The sequence below is a fragment of the Cervus canadensis genome, chromosome 2 (genome assembly GCF_019320065.1).
Source record: "Cervus canadensis isolate Bull #8, Minnesota chromosome 2, ASM1932006v1, whole genome shotgun sequence".
NCBI lineage: Eukaryota > Metazoa > Chordata > Mammalia > Artiodactyla > Cervidae > Cervus > Cervus canadensis.
In genome coordinates, this window is record NC_057387.1 from 112,480,421 (window position 1) to 112,505,732 (window position 25,312).

At 55.8% G+C, this 25,312-nt stretch overlaps 1 protein-coding gene across 1 annotated transcript in view; it reads left to right on the top strand.

Annotated features, from left to right (window-relative positions):
* TWIST2 (twist family bHLH transcription factor 2) overlaps positions 1 to 24,971 on the top strand; it is a 52,089-nt gene extending 27,118 nt beyond the window's left edge. The window contains exon 2 of the mRNA XM_043462160.1: positions 24,230 to 24,971. The gene's annotated coding sequence lies outside the window, so the exon portion shown is untranslated. The remainder of the gene's footprint in view (positions 1 to 24,229) is intronic.
* The last annotated feature ends 341 nt before the right edge of the window (positions 24,972 to 25,312 follow it).

Consider the following 25,312-nt stretch of genomic DNA (forward strand, 5'->3'; position numbering starts at 1 on the left):
GCAAACACACGTGCACACACACAAACGTGTGTACACATGTGTGTGCACACACATGCCTACAAACACACAAATGTACATGCACACATGTGCATGCACACACATGCATGTACAGGCACACACATACAAACACACACAAATGTGCGCGCACACACATACAAACACACACACAAATGGGCACAGACACAAATTCACACACACACACACACACACAAATGTACATGCACACATGTGCGTGCACACACATGCATACAAACACACAAACGTACATGCACACATGTGCGTGCATACACATGCACATACACACACAAATGTGTGTACATACACAAACACACAAATGTGGGTGCACACATGTGCACACACACGCATGCATGTACAAACACACAAATGTGCACGCACGCACACACACATACAAACACACACACAAATGGGCATAGACAAAAATTTGCACATACACACCAACGCACACATGCACAAACATGCACACACACACACACACACAGACACACACGCACAGCCTCCTTCTGGGACCGCCGACCTGTTCTCTGGTGCTTGCCGCTCCCGGGGATGTTTGCTAGAATCGCTGCTCACTTTCTACAACACTCCGTCCTCTCTCCGCCCTGCTCCCCCTCCCCATCCCTACCTGCCCAGAACCGTGTGCCAAAATTCCATCCCGCCCACCCCCCAATCCTAGTGTGCTGCCCCCACCCTGTAACAGAAGGGACCTGGCGCCAAGCCCGGTGTTAGCAAGACCCCATCCTGAGTCACGCCCCAGGCCCCAGGCTGTGCTCATCACAGCCACACTGACCGAGTCCCCGGTCAGGCTGCCCTGGTGGGAAGCCTGCTGAACACGTGGAGGGAGGGCTGGGCTGGGGGTCAGGAAGGGCTCCCTTGGGCCAGCAGCCCTGGACCAGGCACCCAGGGAGAGGGCACTCCACTCCCACGAGGGGGAGCAGAGGTCCGTCGCCTCCTTTCACAAAGCTCTCGTTTGCTCAAGACAGTACAGGTCTCCAAGTGGAAGGTCAAGGTGGGCTGAGGGGGCAACCAGGTGGGGAGTGACTGGAGGCCTGGAGGGAGCAAAGCCCCCAGGCAGAGTGTGTGCCCAGTGGGCAGGGAAGGACCTCGGCAGAGTCGGGGCAGCTGGTGCCTTAGGGCAGGGGCAGCCATGGGGCACTGTGACCACATGTTAACACTGTTGAGTGGGCGGCGGGCCCTCGCCCTCCAGCCAGTGAGCCCGGAGCATGCCCATCCCCCAGTGGGGGTCGGGGGTCCAGAGGGCAGTCAGCACCCCTGCCTCTCTGCTCCTCCCTCACCCATCCATGCCCTCACTCGCCGGTGCCCACAGCCCACCTCTGTCGCAGGGAGGATTCCCGGGATCCTACCTGGGCTGGGCTGGGAGGCGTGCCCCCCTGGCGCGGGCTGCTGCCCAGAGCTGGGCTGGGCTTGCCCCCCTGGCCGCGAGCTCCCGTCCCCCTCCACTCAGCTCCGTGCAGCAAGTGTCTCCTGCGCATCACCTGTGCCTGCCGTCTGTGCAGACCCGGTGGGATCCTGCGTCTGCACGTGCTCGCGTCAGGGTGCTTTCTGGGGGCTGCTCCACCCTCGGTGGGGACTCTGGGCATCACAGGGCTGGCGGGGGACAGTGCCCACACGAGCGGAGCTGGGCTTCCCGTCCATGTGCACCGCCGGCCCCACTGCAACCCGTGAATCAGGTATCCTCTGTCTGTGTCTCATACACACACGTGCACACGCACACACACACATGCTGACGTACACACACACATGCTGACACACGTGCATGCACACACACGTGAACACACACGTGAACACACACTGACACACACTGACACACACGCATGCTGGTAAACGTGCACGCACACACGTGAACACACACATGCTGACACGTGAACACACACGCTGACACACACATGCGCGCACACACACGTGAATACACACACGCTGAGACACACACACTGACACACATGCTGAGACACATGCTGACACACACACACATGCTGACACACACACACACTGATACACACATGCTGACACACACACACACTGATACACACACGCTGACACACACACATGCTGACACACGCTGACACACATGCTGACTCACACGTGAACACACACATGCACACACACACACTGACATACACACACACTCACACATACACACACAGGCACACACTCAGACACACACACTTACATGTACACATACACAGACACTCTCAAACACATACACACACAGACACACGCTCTCACAGACACACACATACTCTCATACACTTACACACACACACATGCTCAGACACACTCACACACACAGTCACATACTCTCATACACACACATGCTCACACAGACACACTTTCTCTCATACACACACACACTCACATACACACATACATGCACACTCTCATACACACACACACACAGAGACATGCTTACACAGACACATGCATTCACACATACACAGGCACACAGTCACACAGACACATACAGAGACACAGACACACACACTCTTTCATACACATACAAAAAGGCACACACATGCTCACACAGACACATTCTCACATACACACAGACACACACACTCTTTCATACACACAGAGACACACACTCTCTCTCACACACACACACTCTCATACACACACACACTCTCTCTCTCGCACACACACAGACTCACACCGTCTTGTTCATGATCACACAGTGAGGATTTAGGTTCAGGCCCCTCTGGCCTTGACCCCCGTCCGCACCAGGCCCCCTCTCCTCTTCCTCCGAGGACTGTCTCCTGCCTCTCCCAGCAGCAGGAGGGTCCCACGAGCCCAGGGTGCCGAGCAGGACACACCCCCGCTCCGTGCCCTCCTGGGAGCCCGGGGCCCCTTGGCACCAGCGCCGCCGTCCACCTGCACTGACTGACCTTCTCCGAACTGCCGGGACCTGAAACCAGATAACGGCTGGAAAACGCATCAGGACGTTTTTCCACTTTTGTGCCGTGGCCCAAACAGAAACGCAGAAGCCCCAAGGCCCTCCCTGTGCCAGGGTGCCCGGCCTCAGAAAACAGACAGCGCTGAGAAGCATGTGCAAATTTCATTTGGCTGAATGTTGACTCATGTTATTATGATTTCAGAGCTTCTTAGGCCGACTCTGATTGGCCTTCGGGGCGGCAGCCCCCAGGACCCCAGCTCGGCTCCCTCCCTGCTCCAGCCCCTCGGCCAGGGAGCTAATGACCTGTAAAAGCACTTAAGTTCATGATGAGAACTCCTTGGGAGGAGCAAATTTGTTTGTAGCTCACGCATTCACTTTGTTTTGTGTGAGGGAGCTTTCGGGAAGCGAGTCTGCTTGAATCGCTGAGAAGTGATAACTCAGTTTTAAGAGTTCTCCAAGGACAGAGCTTCTCTTAGCAATTAGAATATGCTTCCTGAGAAGCCCTTCAGAAACTGGGGCACTGGGGACAGTCCCAACTGCCGAGAGCCAGAGCAGGTGACAGCCGGGGGGAAAGGTAGACCGGTCCAGGTGTGCGCCCAGGGAGATGTGTGTCCAGGGGCCTTGGGGTTTAATAGCAGAGCTTCTCGTGATGGGCCAAGGGCACCGTCCAGTGTGGTCCAAGTCTCAGAACCTGAGACGGTTGCAGCTGCCCCCCAAGTGCAGGAGTCTGCCCGTCCTCAGACCCCGAGCCCAAGGGTGTTCAGACAGGGCTGGACAGCGTGGCCCCTAGGGACTCAGCCCAGGGGCGGTGGGTCTGGGGCGAGATGGATGTGAATGTCTCTTTGATGATTCTTTCTTTCCAGCATCTGTTTTTCTGCTAATTCGAGAGACCTAGGGTTCCTGGGGCTCCATTTTCTGCCTGTGATGCCTGCTGTCCCTTGGAGGAGAGTGTGGCATTGCTGAGAATCCTGTTTTACTGTGAGGATGGAGCTGGGGGTTGCTTCCTCGACCCCTGAAGTCGCCCTGTGCCTGTCCATCCTCGCCAAGAAGCGGGGGAGCCGTGAGCACAGGCCAGGGAGCATGGACGGTGACCACGTCCCTCATTAGTTCTCTGCGGGTCTAAATCCACCTCCCGCTCCCTCCGGCAGTGGCTCATTTCTAAGGGGCTGGGCTGGCTCTCCTGAGTTAAACAGGAGAAATAGGGAGGGAAAAACCAGGAGCCAAGGGGAAGGACGGAGACAGGGCAGAATGAGGCCGGCCCTTCCTTACTACGCACCCGCCTTCCGCTCCAGCAGAAAGAAAAGGCCGGGGTTTTGAAGGCAGAGCGGGGAAACCGTTCAGCACTGGAGCAGAAGAGTTTTCTAGAGGCCTGGCCAGGGAGGAGCTCTGATGCAAGGGGGGAGAGGGGCAGTGGCACCCCAGCTCCCGGGGCCTCCAGAGGGGGGCCGGGGCGGTGGGCGCCGGCTCTCGGGAGTGGATGGCTGAGGGCTGCATGTGGCTGGTCTCCCGGCTGTGAGATGGACGGAACCGGCTTTTCTCTGATTGTGCATCTGCGAAGCATCAGGAAGCGATGGCCGATAAGGGCCGCTCTGCGAAGCCAGGGCCGTGGGCGGCACGTCTGGCTTCAGTCCATCTGGATCCACAGCGTCAACTGCTCCTGGCCTCCCCCATCCCACAGTGTTTATCTGGGTTCCTTCTAGCCTCTTGCTTCCCTTCAGGAATCTGCTGGTTAAACCAGCCTCCTCCTCAAGAACGATGTATGTGTGTGTGCTCTCAGCGCTGAGCATCTTCCGGGAAAATTGAGGATTCTGCAGCTCTAACCAGGCCTTCAAATAGGTTTATCAAATGCTACCTGTGCTCCCTAGGGCTTCCCTGCTGGCTCCGTGGTGAAGAATCCACCTGCCAATGCAGGAGACGCGGATTCAATCACTGGGTCAGGAAGATCCCCTGGAGAAGGGAACGGCAACCCGCTTCAGTATTCCTTGCCTGGAGATTTCCATGGACAGAGGGGCCTGGAGGGCTGCAGTCCACAGGATCACAAAGAGTTGGACACGACTGCGGGACTGAACAGTGACAACAAGCCGCGCCCCCATGGGGACAGGCAAGGGAGCTCTCACATCTCCCTTGAGATTCTCAAAAATCAGCAGACCCCCAGGGCCATGGAGACCTCAAGCTAGGTGCCCGCTTCCACCTGGGAGACATGAGGTCCAGCCTGGGGACAAGCCATGAGCAAGGTCATCAGATGGCCAGTGGCGAAGGGGAGGCGGGAGGGCTTAGCCAATGGAAGCTTCCTTTGCGAAGCTGCCTGACCGGTGAGGGCAGCCCTAGCCCCGAGGCTCTGAAGCTCCTCCTGGAGTGGGCTGCCCCTGCTTTTTACAGATGACGGCTGAGATGGAGGTCAGGCAGACGCAGCCCTGTGTCAGCAGAGTTGGGCCAAGCGGGGCCTCCCCACGGGGCTGGGGTGTCGGTGGGGGAGCTGCTGGGGGCGGGGTGGGGATGTGCTCCCTGCAGCCAGCTCCCAGGGGCCTGTGCTGAGTACTCGGCTTCCCTCGCCACATGCACCTCCCCCGAGCAGGGCGGATAAAGGGGCAGAGGGGCCGTGGCGTCATCCACTGAGTTTCTTTCCCCCGTGAGAAAAGACACGACAGCCTAGGATACACATGAAGCTGCACCCCTGAGATGCTTGGGGTGCTTTGGGGCAGCTTCTCATGCCTCCAGTGCCCAGACCCTCCCTTTTGGGAGACCCTTCTCCGTCTCCGCAGGAGACCCTGCACCGTCTCCTTCTTGGAGCCCGTGAGGTCTGGTCCCCAGAGCCCCGCCTTGCTCCCCGGCTATCTGCAGGGCTGCAGGTACCCCCCTCTGGGCGTGGTGTCCTCTCATCACCCCAAGCTTCAGTGACCTGCGGGGTGCCCTGCCAAGGTCCTGACGCCTGCCGCCTGGCGTGGCCGGGTCTGCTTCATCTGGGTGAAGTGACAGAAGGTGAAAAGCTGAGTTTACTTTGCACAGTTGACCAAGGGACGAATTCAGGCGGGAGGTTTATTGATGACTCTCCCCCCGTGGCTGTGTGGCGCCTTCAGGGTCCACCGTGTCAGCCCCCAGCCCAGCAGGGACGTCAGGGTCTGGGGGCGGCGCCTCTTGGCTGCCCTGTAAGTAGGTGCCAGTCAGCAGGTGAAGTTCTGTTTGAAGAACTTGAGGGTGGTGAGGAGACTTCACCATGGAGATCTCCGAGAATCCTGCAGACCAGGTCGTCAGTGCCCCCTGGGGCCCTGGGGAGGCGGAGGGCATGTTACTGAACACTGAAGGATCACTTCCTGAGGAAATCAAGGTGATTTTGCATTTTCTAAGTATGTTTGTGATCTTCACTGTCTGAACTTCAGTTCAGTTCAGTTCGTCGCTCAATCGTGTCTGACTCTTTGTGACCCCATGGACTGCAGCACACCAGGCTTCCCTGTCCTTCACCAATTCCCGGAGCTTGCTTAAACTCATGTCCATCAAGTCGGTGATGCCATCCAACCATCTCATCCTCTGTCGTCACCTTTTCCTCCTGCTTCAATCTTTCCCAGCATCAGGGTCTTTTCCAATGAGTCAGTTCTTCACATCAGGTGGCCAAAGGATTGGAACTTTGGCTTCATCATCAGTCCTTCCAATGAATATTCAGTACTGATTTCCTTTATGATGGACTGGTTGGATCTCCTTGCAGTTCGAGGGACTCTCAAGAGTCTTCCCCAACACCACAATTCAAAAGCATCAATTCTTTGGTGCTCAGCTTTCTTTATGGTCCAACTCTCACATCAATACATGACTACTGGAAAAACCATAGCTTTGACTAGACAGAGCTTGATTGGACATCTTATTGGGAAAACCATTAGCTTTTGTAAATCCCCACTAAGACAGCCACTGTGTTGTGAATTTTATTCTAAAGACTGACAGAACGGCCCCCATGCTTCCCACCTGCCTAGACCCTCTTCTGGGATCTGAGTCCCCAGCTGTTAGTGAAATGACATTAACCTCTAAAGCCCTGTAAATATCCAAGGTCACAGCTTTACTTAGTGTTAATTCTGTCTTCAACTCAATGATTAAAATTCTTGAAACTCAGGCTGAACTATATTGGGGGAAGGAACTGGTTTCCTTCCACATCCTTTTGGTTCACTGAAACGCTTTCATTTATGCTTCTCTAGTCCCCAGGACAAGGTATGGGAGAGAACCCAAGTTCCTTCCCAGGGTATGCCACCAGGTTCCTGGGTCTTTGAGGATGAGCACAGTGTACGTGGTGATCCCTCATCCAACCCCGACTTCAGCTCACTCAGGATGTGAGAGAGCTAACTTTTGGGTTGTTTTCTGGAGCCAGGGGGATGTTGGGTGTGTGCGGCACCCAGGCTGCTGTGTTGTGCAGGGCTCCGGGAGGTGCCCCTGAGCTGAATGGGGCTAGCCGGCAGGGGAGGTGGGAGAGTCAAATGTCGGGTCAGTGGGAGCTCTGTCTCCAGCACAGACAAGCTTCACCACGGAGGACATCCCGAGTGAGCCGCCCAGCTACACCTCCTGGTTGAGCTGGGAGTGAATCGACCAGGGCAACAACCAGGAAGAAACGGGGAGGCACTCCAGAGCCCTGGGATACTGGATTTGGAATTAATGAGTTAGCAGCGTCCCGTGGAGCTGTCTTCCGAGCTCAGCAAGGAGCCTTCACAAAACCCTGGGGCATCACGGAGGGGTGGCTGTCCCCTCCGCCATGACGAGCCTCCCAAGTAACGGCGGAGCTGTCACAGCACACACCTGCCCCCACCCTGAGAGCCAGGTGGCCCATCTCCTGGAGGGGGGAGAGGAAAGTGGGGGGCACCTGGGAGCCCAGCACTAACCCTCCTCACCTCCCTCCCAGCCAAACAGGGTGTGAGTCAGTGCATGAGGCCCCACTAAGGTGGGGTTTATCTACTTCACTGTGTTTACCTTGATGTTTTGCCATTATGGCCAATCTTTGTCATTGTGGTGGTTGTTGCTCAGTTGCTCAGTCATGTCTGACTCTTTGCAACTCCAAGGACTGAAGCATGCCAGGCTTCCCTCCTTCACTGTCTCCATGAGTTTGCTCAGACTTGTCCATTGAGTCGGTGATGCATCCAACCATCTCACCCTCTGTTGTCCCCTTCTCCTCCTGCCTTCAGTCTTTCCCAGCATCAGGGTCTTTTCCAATGAGTCGGCTCTTCCCATCAGGGGGCCAAAGTATTGGAGCTTCAGCTTCAGCATCAGTCCTTCCAATGATTATTTAGGATTGGTTTCCTTTAGGATTGACTGGTTTGTTCTCCTTGCTGTCCAAGGGACTCTCAAGTGTCTTCTCCAGTACCTCAATTTGAAAGCATCAATTCCTTGGTCCTCAGCCTTCTTTATGGTCCAGCCCTCACATCCATACACGACCACTGGAAAAACCATGCGCTGTGCTGTGCTTGGTCGCTCAGTCGTGTCCAACTCTTTGCGACCCCATGGACTACAGCCCACCAGGCTCCTCGGTCCCTGGGTATTCTCCAGGTGAAAAACCATAGCTTTGACTATATGGACCTTTGTCAGCAATATCTCTGTCTAGGTTTATCATAGCTTTTCTTCCAAGAAGCAAGCATCTTTTAATTTCATGGCTGCAGTCACCATCTGCAGTGATTTTGGAGCCCAAGAAAATAAAGTCTGTCACTGTTTCCATTTTTTCCCCATCTATTTGCCATGAAATGATGGGACCAGATGCAACAATCTTAGTTTTTTGAACGTTGAGTTTTAAGTCAGTTTTTTCACTCTCCTCTTTCACCTTCATCAAGAGGCTTTTTACTTCCTCTTTGCTTTCTGCCATGAGGGTGGTATCATTTGCATATTGGAGGTTGTTTATATTTTTCCCCGGCAATCTTGATTCCAGCTTGGCTGACCTCAATGACTGTTTTCTAAAAGTTGCATTCTTTCACACATTCATCCAGTATCTGGTTCTTTGTACCTTTGCCTTCATAGGCATGATTCAGCCACTTGTGAACCTTCAGGACTCTGAGGCCCACATTTAGAGAAAGTAGTTTAATCAGGGACTTCCCTGTATCTCAGATGGTAAAGAATCTGCCTGCAATGCAGGAGACCCGGGTTCGATCCCTGGATCAGGAAGATCCCCTGGAGAAGGAAATGACAACCCACTCTAGTATTCTTGCCTGGAGAATCCTGTGGACAGAGGAGCCCTAGTGGGCTACAGTCTGTGGGGTCACAAAGAGTCAGACATGACTAAGTGACTCACACATACACACAGTGCAGTCAGATGATCAGATGGTCTCCCAAGTGACTGTCTGCAAATTACTGTTTGTGTTTTGGACAAGCCTTTGTTTAAAACCTTGCCTTGGCCCTTGGGGTGGACTCAGTGGTACCCCCAAAGCTCGCCCTCCCCGCTCCACTCCTCGGACCCTGCGGTTGGGCCGGGCCCGGTGACTGGCACCAGCTGGGGAGCTCCTGGAGGAAGTGGGAGCAGCGTGGATGTGTGCAGGAAGCAGTGTGGACCGCTTAGGGTCTGTCCCGAGTGGCTGGGGGGCTGCGTGCCCCCACGGGGCAGCCACGAGACAGCGGAGACTCTACCAGCTTGAGTCCTGAGTGGCCGTGTGGCGTCGAGCCCCAGCCAGCCTGGGGGAGCAGGAAGACCAGACAGAGGACCCGGCACCGCCCCAGGAAAAGTGGTACTCATCTGTGGCTGCAGCCTCACCATCCTTGCCCCGACCGGACCCGCCTGTGACACGAGGGAGGACAGTCCGACAACGTAGGGGTCGGTCTCTCTCGGGTCCTGGAGCCTTAGACGTGTTCACTGCACTTTGTGAAGTGGGTGTGTGCTTGGGAAAACTGTCTAAATGAACTCATTTCAGATTCATTTGGGAGGGCAGCTCCATTTCTAAGGGCACTTTTCACTCAAGTTCTTCACAAATCATAAAACTTTTTCAGAGTGTAACCATGACTTCCTTTGTTTGTTTACTGAAGGTGAGACCCCAGCTTTCCTGAAGTAACTCCTGTTAGGTGTTGAAAGTGTTTCAGTCTTTCTGTGCTTTCCCTAAGCATTATTCAAATTCTTGTTTCTGGTTCAAGGTGTATTCACTGATTTTCAGAATCCTGCCTCCATTTCAGGTTTTGTTAAAGCTTTCTTCAGTCTCTTAACTTCCCTCCTCTGTACGTGATGGCTGGGTAGTGTTATTTTAAAGTGGATTCAACCTGAATTCTTTAAAACTGCACAGAACATCTGCATTGCATCTATTTATTGACAAAGCTTGATTAAAGAGCGTCTAGAGGGAAAGGTGGATTGCTGGGTCTAAGACTCAAAGTAGAAGCTGAATTCCTTTATAAACACTGACATACACACAGCTTTCCTTATTCATGGGTCTGTCTCGGCAAAAGAAATGACTGTAAGATATTAGGCTGGAGTCCGAATGGTAAATAAACACGTTAACAGTGGGCTGACTATGGAAGGGTGATTCCCTTTAAGGAGCAGTAGCCTTTGTTTTGTTCAGAAACATGAGATCACGCTTTGAGAGATTCACCTACTCTGCTTTGACCCTAACTCTGCAGTCTCATCCCCTATCTCTGGGTCTTGGCATTGCTGCCATTCTGATAAAAGTGGTCTTTTCCAGCTTGCAAACTCAGGAATACAGTTGCAATCAATGAAAGACTACAGAGGAATATTTGGGGAGTACACAGGTCTGTGTGGCATGTGGACATCTGTGATTTCCACGAGTGACTGTCAGGCTGACTTGACCAGAAAGGAAGAGATGGGAAGTGTTAGCATGAGTGATCAGAAAGGTACTTTTAAGAAGAGGGCATCCTGTGTCCTCCTTGGGCAGACTCCAGGATGCAGAGTTGTCTCTTCTCCATCTGTTGTCCACGCCCGATCACCCCAGGGCTCCTGGCCTCAGTGGAGGTGCCGTGGAGGCACCCTGAGCCATCAGGCTCAGGAGAGTGGCAGAGTCTGATTGAAGCCGGCCCTGAATTCCTGCCAACATTTGTGCGGTGGGCCATTAGGAGCAACGTGAGTGCATGATCTCAACCCCCAAACCATTAAGTCAGCAGCAAACTGGGGACAGAGGTGAGCCCTCTCAGAGAGGAGTGTGGCGGTATGTGTATGTATTTGTATGTGATGTTTGTATGTGTGTATCCAGTGCATATATACATAGGTAGGTGGACTGTGGTGGCGTGTGTGTACACACAAATGCACATGATCCAAGTACCGAAGGCCTAGAAGCCCCCAGGCCCTGCTCCCTGCCCCTGTCCACTCCAGCCGCTGGGTCTACAGCAGGGCCCCACACACGCTCTGTGCACGACAGATCCTTGCTATAAGCGGTTGCATTTCAGAGGAACGTTTTTGTGTTTGTACCATCCAATCAGGCCCCTCGAGTTGCTCAGCCCATGCCATACGGTCATTCCGAATCCGGGGGAGCCGGTGTGTGTGACCCAAAACCGGGTTCGGTTCCTGGAATGCCAGCCGGCTCATTCATTAACGTTCCCCGCAGACACAAAGCGGGCATCTGTCATACAGCAGGTGTGCACTCACCTGGGCAGATAGGACCAGCCCGTTTTATAGATGAGAGAGACAGGACCAGGCTGCAGGCTCACAGACCCCCCCCCGCCCCGGCCTTGCAGGATGTCCCCTGGTCAGGCCTGGTCACACCCCCGGGCAGAGGTCAGCGCCGCCCCCCCAACATCAGGGCACCCAGGGAGGGGTTTTGTTTGTTTTCAAATGCTTCACTGCAACAGCCCTCAGCTTAGGAAGAGGTTCCGAAGAGCCAGCCGTTCCACGAAGCCTTTAAAGAAGAGGGGCCCCCTGGGGTCACCCCGCAGCCTAGGACAGGCCATACCGCTGAGGTCTGATGGCAGAAGCGTGTGTACCCAGTGGTCACTTCTCATTCCTGTCACTTTCTGTGGAAAGACGCTGGGTAGGAAAATACAGAATAATTCGGGGTTTTCTTTTTTTCCTATTCCAAAATATTTTAAAAACACAGTCTATTCCGTAGGATTTGAGTCTTCTGTAATTTATAAATGTGGGATTTCAGTCCAGGAAAATTGAATTTTTTAAAATTGAGCAATAATGAGCATATTTCTGTGTCTCCATCCTTGGCCCCAGGGGCCGTGAGCTGTCCTGGACAAGGGCGTGACCCAGATCTATCTCGTGGCAGCCAAGGCCAAGAAGGCCCCCTGCCCGGCATTGGTCCCCCAGAACCCACCCTTCCCAGACCGGGCTGCTCAGCCCCTCAGTGACAGTCAGCAGCGGGCAGTTACCAGTGGCCTGGTAAGAGTCTCCCACTCAGGGAAGTAAGTCAGACAAAGACTAGTACCACATGATAGCACTTACTGTGGAATCTGAAAAAAAAAAATGATACAAATGAACTTAGTTCCAAAAGAGAAGCAGACTCATAGACATGGACAACAACCTTCTGGTTACCAAAGGGGAAAGTCGGGCAGGGGTAAATTGGGAGTTTGGGATTAACAGATACACACAGGCACATAGTAACATGTACACGTGAAATACGAAATCAACAAGGACCCACTGTCTAGCGCAGGGAACTATAATCAATATCTTGTAAGACCCTATAATGGAAGAGAATCTGAGAAAGAATGAATATATCTGTGTATCACTGAATCACTTTGCTGTCCAACTGAAATTAACACAACGTGGTAAATCAGCAGTCATGCAGTTTAATTTTTATTTATTTATTTTTTTTGGGGGGGAAGTCAAGTCATTTATTTGTCGTTTACATGAAAACAAAATTGGGGGAGGGAGAACAAGAGGGAAACTGGCCAGCTGCTCAGATTTTTCTGTAGTCGGAATGGGGCAGCCAGCCGTGAGACAGGAAATGGGTCCCCGCAGCAACGTGGCAATGGCAACTGGACCTAAAGCCGGTTACTGAAGCACCGTTTTCTACTCAATCTTAAACCAAGCTAAGCAAGTTAAGGTTACACTGGAAAGCAACACTGTCTGCAGGTCATGCAGTTTAAAGAGTCTGCCGCCCACTCGCACAAGTCCTTCTAGGTTCAGTGGACTTTTGTCTGTTCAGCAGACAAAAGAGCCCTTAAATTTGTGTATTGTGAAATTAGAAGTTTGAATCTCAAATCCTAATCGTTGGGAATTGTGCTCTTGGTTGGAAGGAGAGTGATGGATGACTTTGTTTTGGAGAAATTATCTAACACATTTCCCAGAGGCAGCACCAGCTCCAGGTTCTTTGACGATCAGCAGAGTAACCGTGACTGATAGCTCAGCTGGTAAAGAATCTACCTACAATGCAGGAGACACCCGTTCAACTCCTGGGTTGGGAAGATCCCCTGGAGAAGGGAAAGGCTACCCACTCCAGTATTCTTGGGCTTCCCTGGTGGCTCAGCTGGTGAAGAATCCGCCCGCAATGCGGGAGATCTGGGTTCAATCACTGGTTGGGAAGATCCCCTGGAGAAGGGATAGGTTACCCACTCCAGTATTCTGGCCTGGAGAACTCCATGGACTGTATAGTCGCAAAGAGTCAGACACAATCATACACATACACACGTATCTGGAGGGCTGGGACCCCCGGCCGGTCCTGCTCAGCTGACAGCAGAGCCCCCTGTTAACGCCCCGAGGACCCCACTTCCTTGCTGCCAGGAACTCGAGTGTCTGTACAAGCGAGGGTGTCCGCTTCCCCCGCCAGCAGGAGGCCATGGTCATGAGCAGCATGTGGAGGCCAAGGGATAAGACAGGGTGGGAGCCACGGGCCTGGGGTCACCCTCTTGCTGGGGGACTGGGGGCTGCCTGGGAAGAGCGGCCAGCCCAGAACCCCCAGTTCTCAGCATCTGTGCTGCCCTGCCTCTCTGCATTTGCCCTGAGACAATGAATGCCAGTCCTGCAGGCCCATCAGGTGTCTTTCGGTCAGAGTCAGTGACCACCGGGGGCAGGGGACCGGGCTCTGCAGGAGGGGCTGTCATCATGCACACCTGTCCTCGGGACCCCAGGCCTGGCCTCCACCGCTCACAGCCGCCCAGCCGGGCCGGGCCGGGGTCATTTATTCACCCTGCCCTGCTTCTCTGAGCTGACCTTACCCAAACACCTGAGGGCCTTTCACGCTTAAGTGAGGGCCGGTTCATTTCTGTCCTGTTTTTCTCTCTCTCTTTTATGGCTGTGCCCAGAGGCATGCAGGATCTTAGTTCCTCGACCAGGGGTTGAACCTGTGCCCCCTGGTCCCTGCAGTGGAAGCGAGGTATCTTAACCATAGGATTACCAGGGAAATCCCTGATCGATTTCTAAGTATGATGTTTCCCAGCAGAGATCAGTTGTATTCAGGTGGTGCTAAAGCTTGAGAATAGGAAATGGGCTCAAAGCAGCTGAGTCCAGAGCTTGGGAAGCAGAAGGGGTGGGTTGGCCAAACCCCCGGCTGCACCCCAGCAACCTGGGGTATCCGTGTGCGCAGAAGGACACCCTCCTGCCAGGAACCCCTGTAACCTGTTGGTTTGTCCACACCAATCGCCAGACTCAGGGCTCCCAGAGACGGGGCCAACTGGGGACCCGGTCACATATGAGTCTTTTGCCGCTTACCAAGGTTTTGTTTTTTCCTGGGTTTGCACACCTATGCACATAATATTTCAAAGGTGGCAGGTTTTTTCTTGGTGCTTGGAAGAAAGAGTGCCCAGTAAAATAGATTTAGGTGCAGTTATTTCTGTAAACCATTTTGCATTTTAAAAATTTCCTGCATTTCTGAGATTCATTTGGTAACTGAAGGCTGGCAGTAGTCAGGTAGAGGTCGTCATCACAGCCTACGTGTTCCTGGAAACAGTTTTCTGTCCCCCATTTTCATCATTCATGGGAAACGTTCTTTAGCGTTTTCCAGGCTGTGCTCCCCCGAAAGGGACGGGGCGTACGCCTCTTCAAACAGCAGGGGTCTCGGTTTCCTTCCCAGCTCTGGCGCCTCTGCTCTGACCCCAGCTGTTCACACGGTGTGTTTACGTGGAAGATGTGGGACCGAGGGCAGAACTGCGTATGGAGAGCCAGCTCCTGGCACGCCCCGTTCCTTCCAGCGTTCAGAAGGCTGCTCCCAGCCAGCCCGGCTCACCTGGGGACCCCAAGGGCCCGGTGAAAATCTAAGCTCTCTGCTGCAATGCGGTCCTCCCGCCAGGAGGGGGCACTGCTGGCCAGCTGCGCACACTTGTTCAGTCGCTCAGTCCTGTCCGACTCTGCGACCCCATGGACTGCAGCACGCCAGGCTTCCCTGTCCATCCCCAGCTCCCGGAGCCTACTCAGACTCAATGTCCATTGAGTCAGTGATGCCATCCAACCATCTCATCCTCTGTCGTCCCCTTCTCCTCCTGCCTTCAATCTTTCTGGTATGAGGGTCTTTTCCAATGAGTCAGTTCTTCGCATCAGGTGGCCAAAGTATTGGAGCTTCAGCTTCAGCATGAGTCCTTCCAATGCATAGTCAGGACTGATTTCCTTTAGGGTGGACTGATTGGATCTCTTTGCAGTCCAAGGGACTCAAAGAGTCTTCTTGAGAAGATTTCTTGCAGAAGATTCAAGCTCAGCCCCACCTGTTCCCTGAACATGTGACCCTAATGGCCTGTGTCCCCTGGTTCTGTCCCTGACAGGGTGCCCAGGGATGGAGCAAGGCGCCTGGTTTGGGATCCAGAGGCCTGGGTTCAAATCCTGGCAAAGCAAGGTGCCCTCATCACTTCCAAGGGGAGGGTCTTGCTCCCAAGTCTGGGCCCCCAGCCCTCTCCTGGGGCCGGAGCCGCACATCCTGCTGGCTGTACTTGAGCTTCAGGGAGTCCTGAGACCAGCTGCTGCTCACAGACCAGACCTAGTCTTGTTTCCCACAAAGGCGCCTTCTCCCGTGACCCCCGTTTAGTGCCTGGGATCACGGCCCCTCCTGGGGCCCGCATTGTAGCCCCGGCCGCCTCACCTCTGGCTGACTCTCTGCAGCTGCTGGGTCTCCCCAGAGTCCTTGACCCTTTCCTCCTGGACGGCAGCATGGGCCCTGCCAGGCTCCTTCCCACCAGGCCTCCTTGGGGCCTCCCCACTGTAATATCTGGAACGCCCAACTTGTCTTGCAGGGCGCTCCTCCCCTGTCTACTCACTCCCCGCTGCCCCGTGGGGTCCTGCCCACCTCTGACCCCCAGAGCTGCCTTTCCATCACCCCAAGTCTTCCCCTCCCTCCAGCCCACCTGTCTGTGCCTGTATACCCTCCCCTTCGCCCACAAGACCCTCCCCCTTCCCGCCCAAGACCAGGCTTCCTGAAGACCCAGCGCCAGCCCTTGACTGTGAAGAGCTCCCCAAAGCCTGGAAACTTAACCTTTGCTTTCTCTGTGCTTTTTCTATGTGTCTGTATAGGTTTACTTCTATTATAGCATTTATGTGCATGCGTGTTCAGTGACTTCAGTCGTGTCCAACTCTTTGCGACCCCGTGGACTGTAGCCCAGCAGGCTCCTCTGTCCATGGGATCCCCAGGTCAGGAAGATCCCCTGGAGGAAGGCATGGCAACCCACTCCAGTTTTCTTGCCTGGAGAACTCCATGGACAGAGGAGTCTGGCGGGTTACAGTCTATGGAGTTGCAAAGAGTCGGAAATGACTGAGTGATTTTCACTGAAACAATCGGAGACCTTTATGTACTTTTATTATACCTGCATTAGAACACACTGCAGTTTGTGATAATAATGTCTGTCTGTCCCCAAGCGAACTGTGAGCTGGTTGGAAGCAGGGACCATCACACACCAGTGTCAGCAGGACACCTGACGTCAGAAGACCTTCAGTTGGTGTTCTCTCGAGCTGGTGCCACCGTCACTAGGACCCTTGTGTTTCCACACACTCATTTGTCAAACACTTAAAGATGTTTATTAAGTCGGTGCCCCCAGGTCTGGACCCGAGTGAAGGGTGTCGTGGGAATGAAGTTGGCTGTGGGTGGGGGAGGGTTTCTGACCCAGGGCTTAGCTGACCCGAGTTCTGTGGGTGATTCCACACCCGCCTGGTGACCTGGGGTAAGTCACCCCCAGGCTCCCTCTGGTCCTCTCTGAAATGATGCCCCTGGACAGCCGTCTCTAAAGGCACTTGCTGCACCTCCAGGCTGAAATGGGGCGCCTGCAGGGTAGGAGTCTGCTCCCCTCTCTTCCACTTGTGAATTTTATCCGGAAGCCAGATGCAGTGGCATCTGAAGAAATGCTGGTTTACTGGTTAAAGTAGTTCCAGGTCTGGAGGCCGTGTACCAGGAAGAGACTGCGCCCTCCTTGTCTGCTGACTTAACTCTCTCTCTGTCTCTGAAACGTGGGAGGACCCTCGGCAGCGTCTCATGACTCATGGAGAAGAAATGGGACGGCCTCCCTCGGAGGCAGGCTGCACGGGGTAGCGCTGAGGGTGGGTTGGCGGGGACCCGGGGCCTTCCTGCTGCAGCTCCCGGGGGAGCTGGGCTGGCCCTGCGGAGGCGCAGGCTGCCAGGGTGGGCTCTACAGGGCGGGCCTCTCCAGGCCTGGACGCTGGGGAGCAGCCAGCGGGAGGGAGCTCCCGGGGCGCCCAGAAGCAAGCTCGCCCCCTCCCCAGCCTGTTCTCAGGGCGATCTCCCCTTGGCAGACAGGCCACTCCAGACACAGTCAGCCTGAGTCACTGAGGCCAAGTCCAGGGAGAGGATGAGGGGGAGAGACAGAGAGAGAGCATACGCAAGCTCTGGTTCTAAGTGGATGTGAAGTTCTCGCTTCCTGCAGGAGCAAGGCCAACAGCTTGCCTGCAAGCCCCCAGGGAGCCATAGAAGTGCCCTGGCATCATAAATACGGCCGTTCCAAAGGGGGATCCTCTTTCTCACGGGTGGTGGACGGGCTGGGCTCAGTCGTCTGAGTCCCGGAGTTTGGAGAGAGGGGTCCTCACCCACCTTCACCCTCCCAATGACCCCAGACCCTGAACAGGGCAGGGGCCCCAGGCAAATGGGGTCTGCAAGCTGGGGACTTGTCTGGGAGGCAGAGGGGACAGAGAACCCCCGGGGGGTCCGAGGCCACCAGCAGAGATGGGCACGGTCCCTTTGGAGCCCACAGCCTGTGCCGGGGTCGGAGCAGCGGTCCTGAGGGTCACCCTGGAGCTGGACACACTGCCCCTGGAATTTTTGCAGTCCCAGCAGCGCTGAGCAGAGTGCTCAGGGCCCGAGCATCTCTGTGGAGGAGCAGGAGCCCGGCCCCCCCGCCAGGAGTCCTAAGCGCTTTGAGGTGTGGTCAGGGCATCCCGCCAACCCAGCCATTCTGAGGTGAGCAAGCCTGTCCAGAGGGGATGGGTCGGCTGCCGGCAGAGAAACTTTGGGTCTTACCTCTGGCCCCATATGCCGCCTCCTGGCTGATCACTGGGCTAAGGAGACTCACATGGCCGCGGCCTCTGACAGAGTGCCCAGGGGCCTGCAGAGAGAGACCGGGGCGTCCTGCCTCTTAAAGCCACTGCCTGGTTCGGGGACCACTTGCAGCCCCTTCGAGGGTAGGGAGGACTAGGAGAGGGACCGAGGTGCATCCAGGGGAAGCTGGACACAGTGCAGCGTTCTCATAGGCCAGGTGCTTTTTGATCTCCATTTGCTGGAAGAGGAAGTGGGCTTTACTTTTGTCCTTCCTTGGCCCACCGTCACCTCATGGGAATGTGTCTGAAAATCGAGGGTGGGGCCTGCAGAGAGTGGCTTCCGGCCCGCTCCTGCCCTGCTAGGCGTGGGTTCCCAAGCAGTCGCGGGATCAGGTCCGTTCTGTCGTTCCCATGGCTGTTTCTCTACTCTTCTGCCCCTCTGGCCTTCCAGCCAGGACAGGTGCCCAGAGGTCGCAGGGAAGAGGGGCCCGAATGGGCAGGATGCCCCGCCTCTGAGCCACCCTCGCTGGACCCCCGGCCTCTCCGATGACCCAAAGGGGTGGTGCTGTTTACCACCTGCCCGCTTTGCCGTTAGCCAGGCCTGATCGGAGCGTGATGCCTGAATCCCTGGCTTCCCATTCTCTCCAGTGGAAGCAGAGCCCCATCTCCTCTCACCCCTGGAAACGTGTCACAGAGACGGCCTCGGGGCAGGCATGCCACCCTGGGGCTGAGCTTTGTTCTGGCCTCCTGCTGACACCGCGCATCCCCGTCGGGCCAGAGCCTGCTGCACCCAGGGCCCCATGGTCTCTTAGAGGCCTTACCCAGCGGGAGGAAGAGAACCTGGGCAGCTGAGTGGGTGACCCTCAGACCCCCCGGGGGCCTGTCACTGGCACCCCTGCTGCCCGCCCGTTCAGGGGAGTGATCATCGAGGTACAATCACAGCCGGACGCGGGTTGGCTGCATGGCTGTGCCCACTGGGTGTCGCGGCTGGGCCCCGGGGGTCTCTGTGTCTGGAACTCTCTGGCAGGATTTCAGCGGTGGGCATGACCTCGAGGCCTGGCTGCCCACGGTGGGTCCCGCGCCCAACAGGGAGCATCACGATGCCCAAGTTCTTGCTCTCCACGCAGCCGTGTGCCCCTTGCATGTCTCTGCCCATCCCAATTGCGGTCTAATCTCTGAACAGGGATGGAGGTGATACGGGCTGGGCATCCCCACCCACTTCTCCCTGCCCGAGGAGCTCGCCAAAGAACAGCGATTCTGCCTGAGTGCAGGTGCCGAGTCCTTGGTTCGGGGCGAGGCCTGCCCTCTGCACTTCTCACAGGCTTCGTGTGCTGGTGCCACCACTGCTGGCCTTGAGGAGAGACACTTAGGATGCTCAGGAGTCCGAGTGCTTTATGTTGGGGGGGCGCTGCAGGGAACCCGGAATGTCACACCCGAGGGACCGATACACCTGGGCTTTCAAACTGTGGTGTTGGAGAAGACTCTTGAGAATCTCTTGGACAGGAAGGAGATCCAACCAGTCCATCCTAAAGGAAATCAAGCCTGAATATTCATCGGAAGGACTGATGCTGAAGCTGAAACTCCAATCCTTTGACCACCTGCTGCGAAGAACAGACTCATTGGAAAAGACCCTGATACCAGAAAGATTGAAGGCAGGAGGAGAAGAGGACGACAGAGGATGAAATGGTTGGATGGCATCACTGACTCAATGGACATGGGTTTGGGTGGATTCCAGGAGTTGGTGATGGACAGGGAGGCCTGGCGTGCTGCGGTTCTTGGGGTCACAAAGAGTCGGACATGACTGAGCAAATGAACAGCACCGCACCTGGATGACCGTCTCCTCTGCTGTGGGTCTGATTTCTTCATTGGAGTCCATCTTTCAGCAGGTATTTATTGAGCCCCTACTGTATGCCAGTTGCCACACTAGACCCTAGGGACCTGGCTGGAGAAAAGACTGTGCCCGGCCCTCTCAGGACTACAAGAGCGTTGAGCACAGCGTCTTATGTGTTTGTCTGGTGTGCGGTGGGGAGACCCTTAGATCAGATGTCGTCGTGCCTGCGGAGACAGAGCCCAGACTGCTTTTCATCTGGATGGGAGGTGTTTTCTAGCAGTGTTTCCCGGAAGTGGCATTGGAGAGGGGCACTTTCTGAGGACTTCAGAGCCTCACGTTTCTTTTCCTTCCTGGGGGTCTGTGGATTCTCGGGGAGCAGTGCTCCAGGGACACCACCCTTCTCCGTTGAATCTCTGGGTGTCCTGCAATGGTCAGTTAGCCAGTGGTGTGAGCACGGGGCCGTCACCCCAGGCCGGCCAGGTCTCCCTGCTTCTGCTGGAGGCCTGTGGGAGTTTCTCTCCAGTCTTAGGATCCAGAACTTTCTGTGTGCTGTGGCTCGGTTGCTTGTCTCGTTGGGTGTCCTTTCCAGAGCTGGATGTTCCTTCCAATCTGAAGCCCCTGGTCTTTCCTGAGCGCCGGGACCCTCCCCTCTGGATCTCGTGTGTGATTGCGTCTGCTCCCTCTTTTGCACATGCCTTGTCTTTTGGCTCAGATGCTGGGCGACGTTAGAGGTCAGTCTCCAGTTTAGGAACGGTTTCTCGTCCGTGTCTGTGTTGCTATTTTGCTTCTATTCTTTCCGTGATTTCCTGGACCTCTTCCCTCGTCTCCTGTTGCTCCTTCTCTTTCAAAGCAGAGTGTCCCTGTTTCATCCTCACGCACTCCTATGGCTTCTCCTGAGATGATAATTTCCGCTTGTTTGAGGGTTTGGTCCCTGTTCACGGGGCCGTGTGTGTGCAGGTGCACATGTGTGTGTGTGCGCGCGCGCGTGTGTGTGTGAGTGTGTGTGTGTGCACATGTGTGTGTGAGTAGTGCTCAGCAAGGCCGTTTCCGCTCTGTGGCCCTCAGTCCCCTGTTGTGAATTGTCATTTGTTTTCTACCCATATTGATGGCGTATTTTGTTGGTTCTCTCCCTCCAAACCACTCTTGGGAGCTGTGTTCAGATGATCAGGAGGCTGGGTCCAGGCTTGGTGAGGGGCCGGAGGGCCCAGCTGAAGGACAGTGCTAGACAGATGCCCCAGAGGCAGATGGACAGACCTGTGCAGACTGGGTGAGACCCGCCAGGGTGGGGGGCAGCTGTCAGCTTCTCCACCACTGGGCCCATTGCTGCTCGTCTCCCCTGGCACCCTCCCCACCCCCACCCCCACCCCAGTGTCCGTGGGAGCCCAGGGGTTGAGGGTCTTTGTTTTAGGCGCAGCGAGTGGGAGGAGGGAAGAGTTGTGGCAGAAAGAGCAGCTTGGCCCCTTCCGTGGATGCGGGGGTCTATAGAGGTGAAGGTGCCTCTACTTTTCACATGGAAGGGGCAGTGGGAGCTGGGGCAGCGCCCTGGACATCTGCTCTGTGCTGCGGCCCACAGCCACAGCCCCTGACTTCGGGGAGAAGCTTCTGGCCTCCTGACCCTCACTTCTAGCCTTCAGTGTCCCACTGGCAGCCCCAATGAAAGTCAAGGTATTTTGTCCCTTTCTTTCTGGTTGCAGAGTCTTAGCTGTACTTCCTCTAAAAAAGTTGCCATTGTCTACCCTGAGCTCTAGTTGTTTATCAGCACGTTTCTCCTCCCCTGATGGACTTCTCGGATCCATGCCTGGGCTTTTTAAACAACTAGCAGCATTCCTGGCACATGAAAGGTGCTCAGTGCCTATTGGAAAGGTGGATGGATAGATGGACAGGTGGATGGATGGATGGGTGGAAGGGTGGATGATGGAAGAGTGGATGGGGGATAGATGGAAGGGAGAGTGGATGAAAGGGAGGAGGGAAGGATGATGGATGATGGATGGTGGATGGATGGATGACTTGTTGGATGGATGGATGACTGGATGGATGGATGACTGGGTGGATGGATGGTGGGTGGATGTGTGGATGGAAAGATGATGGATAGGTGGTTGGATGGATAGATGGATGGATGAATGATTGATGAATGGATGGGTGGCTGCATGGGTGGCTGGATGGTGGATGGAAGGATGGATGGATGGTGGGTGGATGGATGATGGATTGACGGGTGGATAGAAAGAAGGAAGAAATGAAGAAAGGAAAGGAGGGAGGGGGGAGGAAGGAAGGGAACGTGGATGGAGGGACGGGGCGGGGGCGGGGGGGGGGATCCGTGAATGAACGGAAGGCCCTAGGATGAGCGCTTCCCCTTTAAGCCTACCCGCCTCTATTTCTGGAGACCTTTGGGCACACCCCTCCCCGGGGCCGGCCCTCGGGACACAGACTGGAGTAAGACCCTCCACTGCCTCTCAGTGCCCGGTGGTCTGGCCTGGTGAGAGAGAAGGGCGCCCACGCTCTCAGCACAGCCGCCCCCGGCCTCTCCCCCTGCCCCCTTCTGGACCCGGCAGACTGAGACCGGCCAAGCAGTGCACTGGACGCATGCACACGGCTTCAGGTGGCTGTCCCACGCAGGAGGCAGTCAGGGCCCCAGCTGTCTCACATTTGTGGCCGAGAGCACCGCCCACGTCAGCAGACACGCCAGGGTCAGGGTGACATCAAGGGGCCGGCCCGGAGGCCCTCAGTCAGGAAGACTAATGAACCTGCCACCGGCTCCTGCCCGGGCCTCCCGGGCATGTGGAGCGAACCCCAAAACCCACACTGCTCGGGGCGGCCCTGCCGTCCTGGCTTCCACGGATGATGCCGTTTCCCCTTGGAGGGCTGGCGAGGCTCATATATCAAAACCTGTTGTAATGACTTCCTCCCGCGGAGGAAGGCTTCCATTTAGCTTTCTCTAGCTGCCCCCCTTATTAATTATCTAATTACAACCACATTCTCCGAGAGAGCAGCCTTTGACTTTCTGCCCAGGACCACTTTAAACGGCTGACATATTTGGAGTGCTCAGAACTTGGAAAAAGGAGTGCGTGTGTGTCTCCAGGCGCTGGGGTTCAGGGAGGCAGGGTCTTCACGCTCACGGGGGTTTGTCCGGGTACCCTCAAGGGTCCTAGAGCCCCCTGAGCTGCAGGGCCTCAGCGTGAGGCTGCGCGGGAGGGCGGGGCACGTCCCTGCTGCTGCTGCCCACTGCCCAGCGGGGTCAGGCCACACACACACACGCACGCACACACACACACACACACGCACGAGTGAAGTGTGAGTCAGCCCTCCAGCCACACCCAGGCCCCTTTTCTGGTTGGGATGCCTCACTTGACTAGTGCAAGGTGAGAATAGTGGGGGAACCCAGTGAGATGTATATAGCACCTCCCTATACATTTTTTTTGCAACTGCCTGTGAATGTATGGTTACTTCAAAAGCACAGGTTAGGGACTGACCCGGTGGTCCCCACTGGTTTAGAATCGGTCTTGCAATGCGGGGGACTCAGGTTCAGTCCCTGGTCGGGGAACTAAGGTCCCCCACGCCACAGGGCAACTAAGCCCACCCACCACAGCTGCTGAGCCCTTGTGCTGCAGCTAAGACCTAAGCAGCGTAAGTAAATAAGCGCATTTTTAAAAAGCTCGGGTTTAAACAATCGTCTGCCCTTGCCAGCCCCGACCCCACGGTGGCCCCGTTGCTCTGCATCCTCACTCTCCCCCTTCCACGGCCGGCTTTGCCCTCACCTTGACCCTGAAGCCCCAACAGTCACCTCATCCCGACCCCCTTCCCCTTCCAGGGTGGGGACTGCTTTCTCCACGGGAGCCCGCCTGGGGGCGGCTCCTCCGCAGGCGGCAGCGGCCTGCGGCCCCGTGGGGACGGGGCTCTGGTGGGCGCGGGAGGCAGGGCATCCGGCCCTGGGGGTCTGGGAGTGGCTGCAGAGGGTGGAGGTGGGGAGAGAGGGAGCCCTCCGGGCGGGCCTGGGTCCCTGGGGGTAGCGGCCAGCAGGCAGTGGCCCCCTGTCCAGCTCCTGCCGGGAGGGTGGGGGCAGGCAGGTATCAGAGCAGCTCGCACCTGTCACGGCCAGTCGGGGGGCCCACGGGGGGTGAAACGGCCACGCGGCCCCGGACTCGAGGGCTGCAGCAGCTTCTCAGCCTCCCTGTACCTTGTCTTCCAGAGTCTCCTGCGGGGCTGAGTGCAGCTGGCATTGGGGAACGTCCGAGTCTGCAACTTCTGAAACCTGAACGACCTCCAGGAAGCGCCCCCGCCCCGTCATCTCGGCGCTCCCGCATGGCGGCGTCCAGACAAGGGCCCAGCGGCAGCCCCCCGGACCGCGCGGCCTCCGCCCCCAGACGCCCCAGAGACGCCCCCGCCGAGGAAGCGGCGCTCAGGGTCCATCTCGCCGGATAGCTCACGGCGCTATTCTCGCCGCTGTTTGAGAGTGTTCACAGACCCAGCCCTGGGTTCTATTTTTTTTATTTTTATTTTTTGAGGGGGCGGGGATTGATTCTGAAAATCGCTGAATTCAGGAACACATTTACGAGGATTTTGATTTTGTATTTCCCTCTAAGTGCCTTTTTTTTTAGTGTATATTTTTTAAAAAAATAAACCAGAAATGCCTTCCTGTACATTCTGTTTCAACTGGACCAAGGCTCTTAGCAAAGGAACCTTGAGCTACACCCCCCACCCCCTGCCCCAGCCTCTGCATGAGTGTCTCAAGTTAGCCTGGAATTCTCACCTCTCCTTTTCTCTTCCTCCATGATTCGCTCAGCTAATCATTTTTTTTTTTTAATATTTTCTGTTTCAGTGTATATGTTGCTTATTTGTTTTATTTATTGAGATGTCTTTAACGAGCTCAGTGACTGCAGTGTGGCTGTGTATACTGCTCCGCTCCCAGGAACAATAAAGACGTCCCTGCAGCCCCCGTCTTCCGTCTCTTTTCTCTACACCGCAGCCTGAGCACGGCCTGAGAAACTTGGAACCAGTTGCAAAAATAACAATCGCGTCACTTTAAAGGGGACCAGCAGGGATGTGAGGCATGTTAGGCTGTGCGTGACCGTAGGACTTTCTAGAACTGCCAGTACTGGTGTGGTTGAGCGTGTTCAGTGGGCCCAGGTCTGGGAAAGCTGGCGAGGTTGGCCTCAGCCCCTCCATGTGCCCGTCTGCTACCCCCACCCTGTCAGTCACCCATCCTGTGTCCTACCCCCGTGGTCTGAGGTCAGGGCCAGCCAGGGCCAGCCCTGCAGAGCCTTCCCGGGTG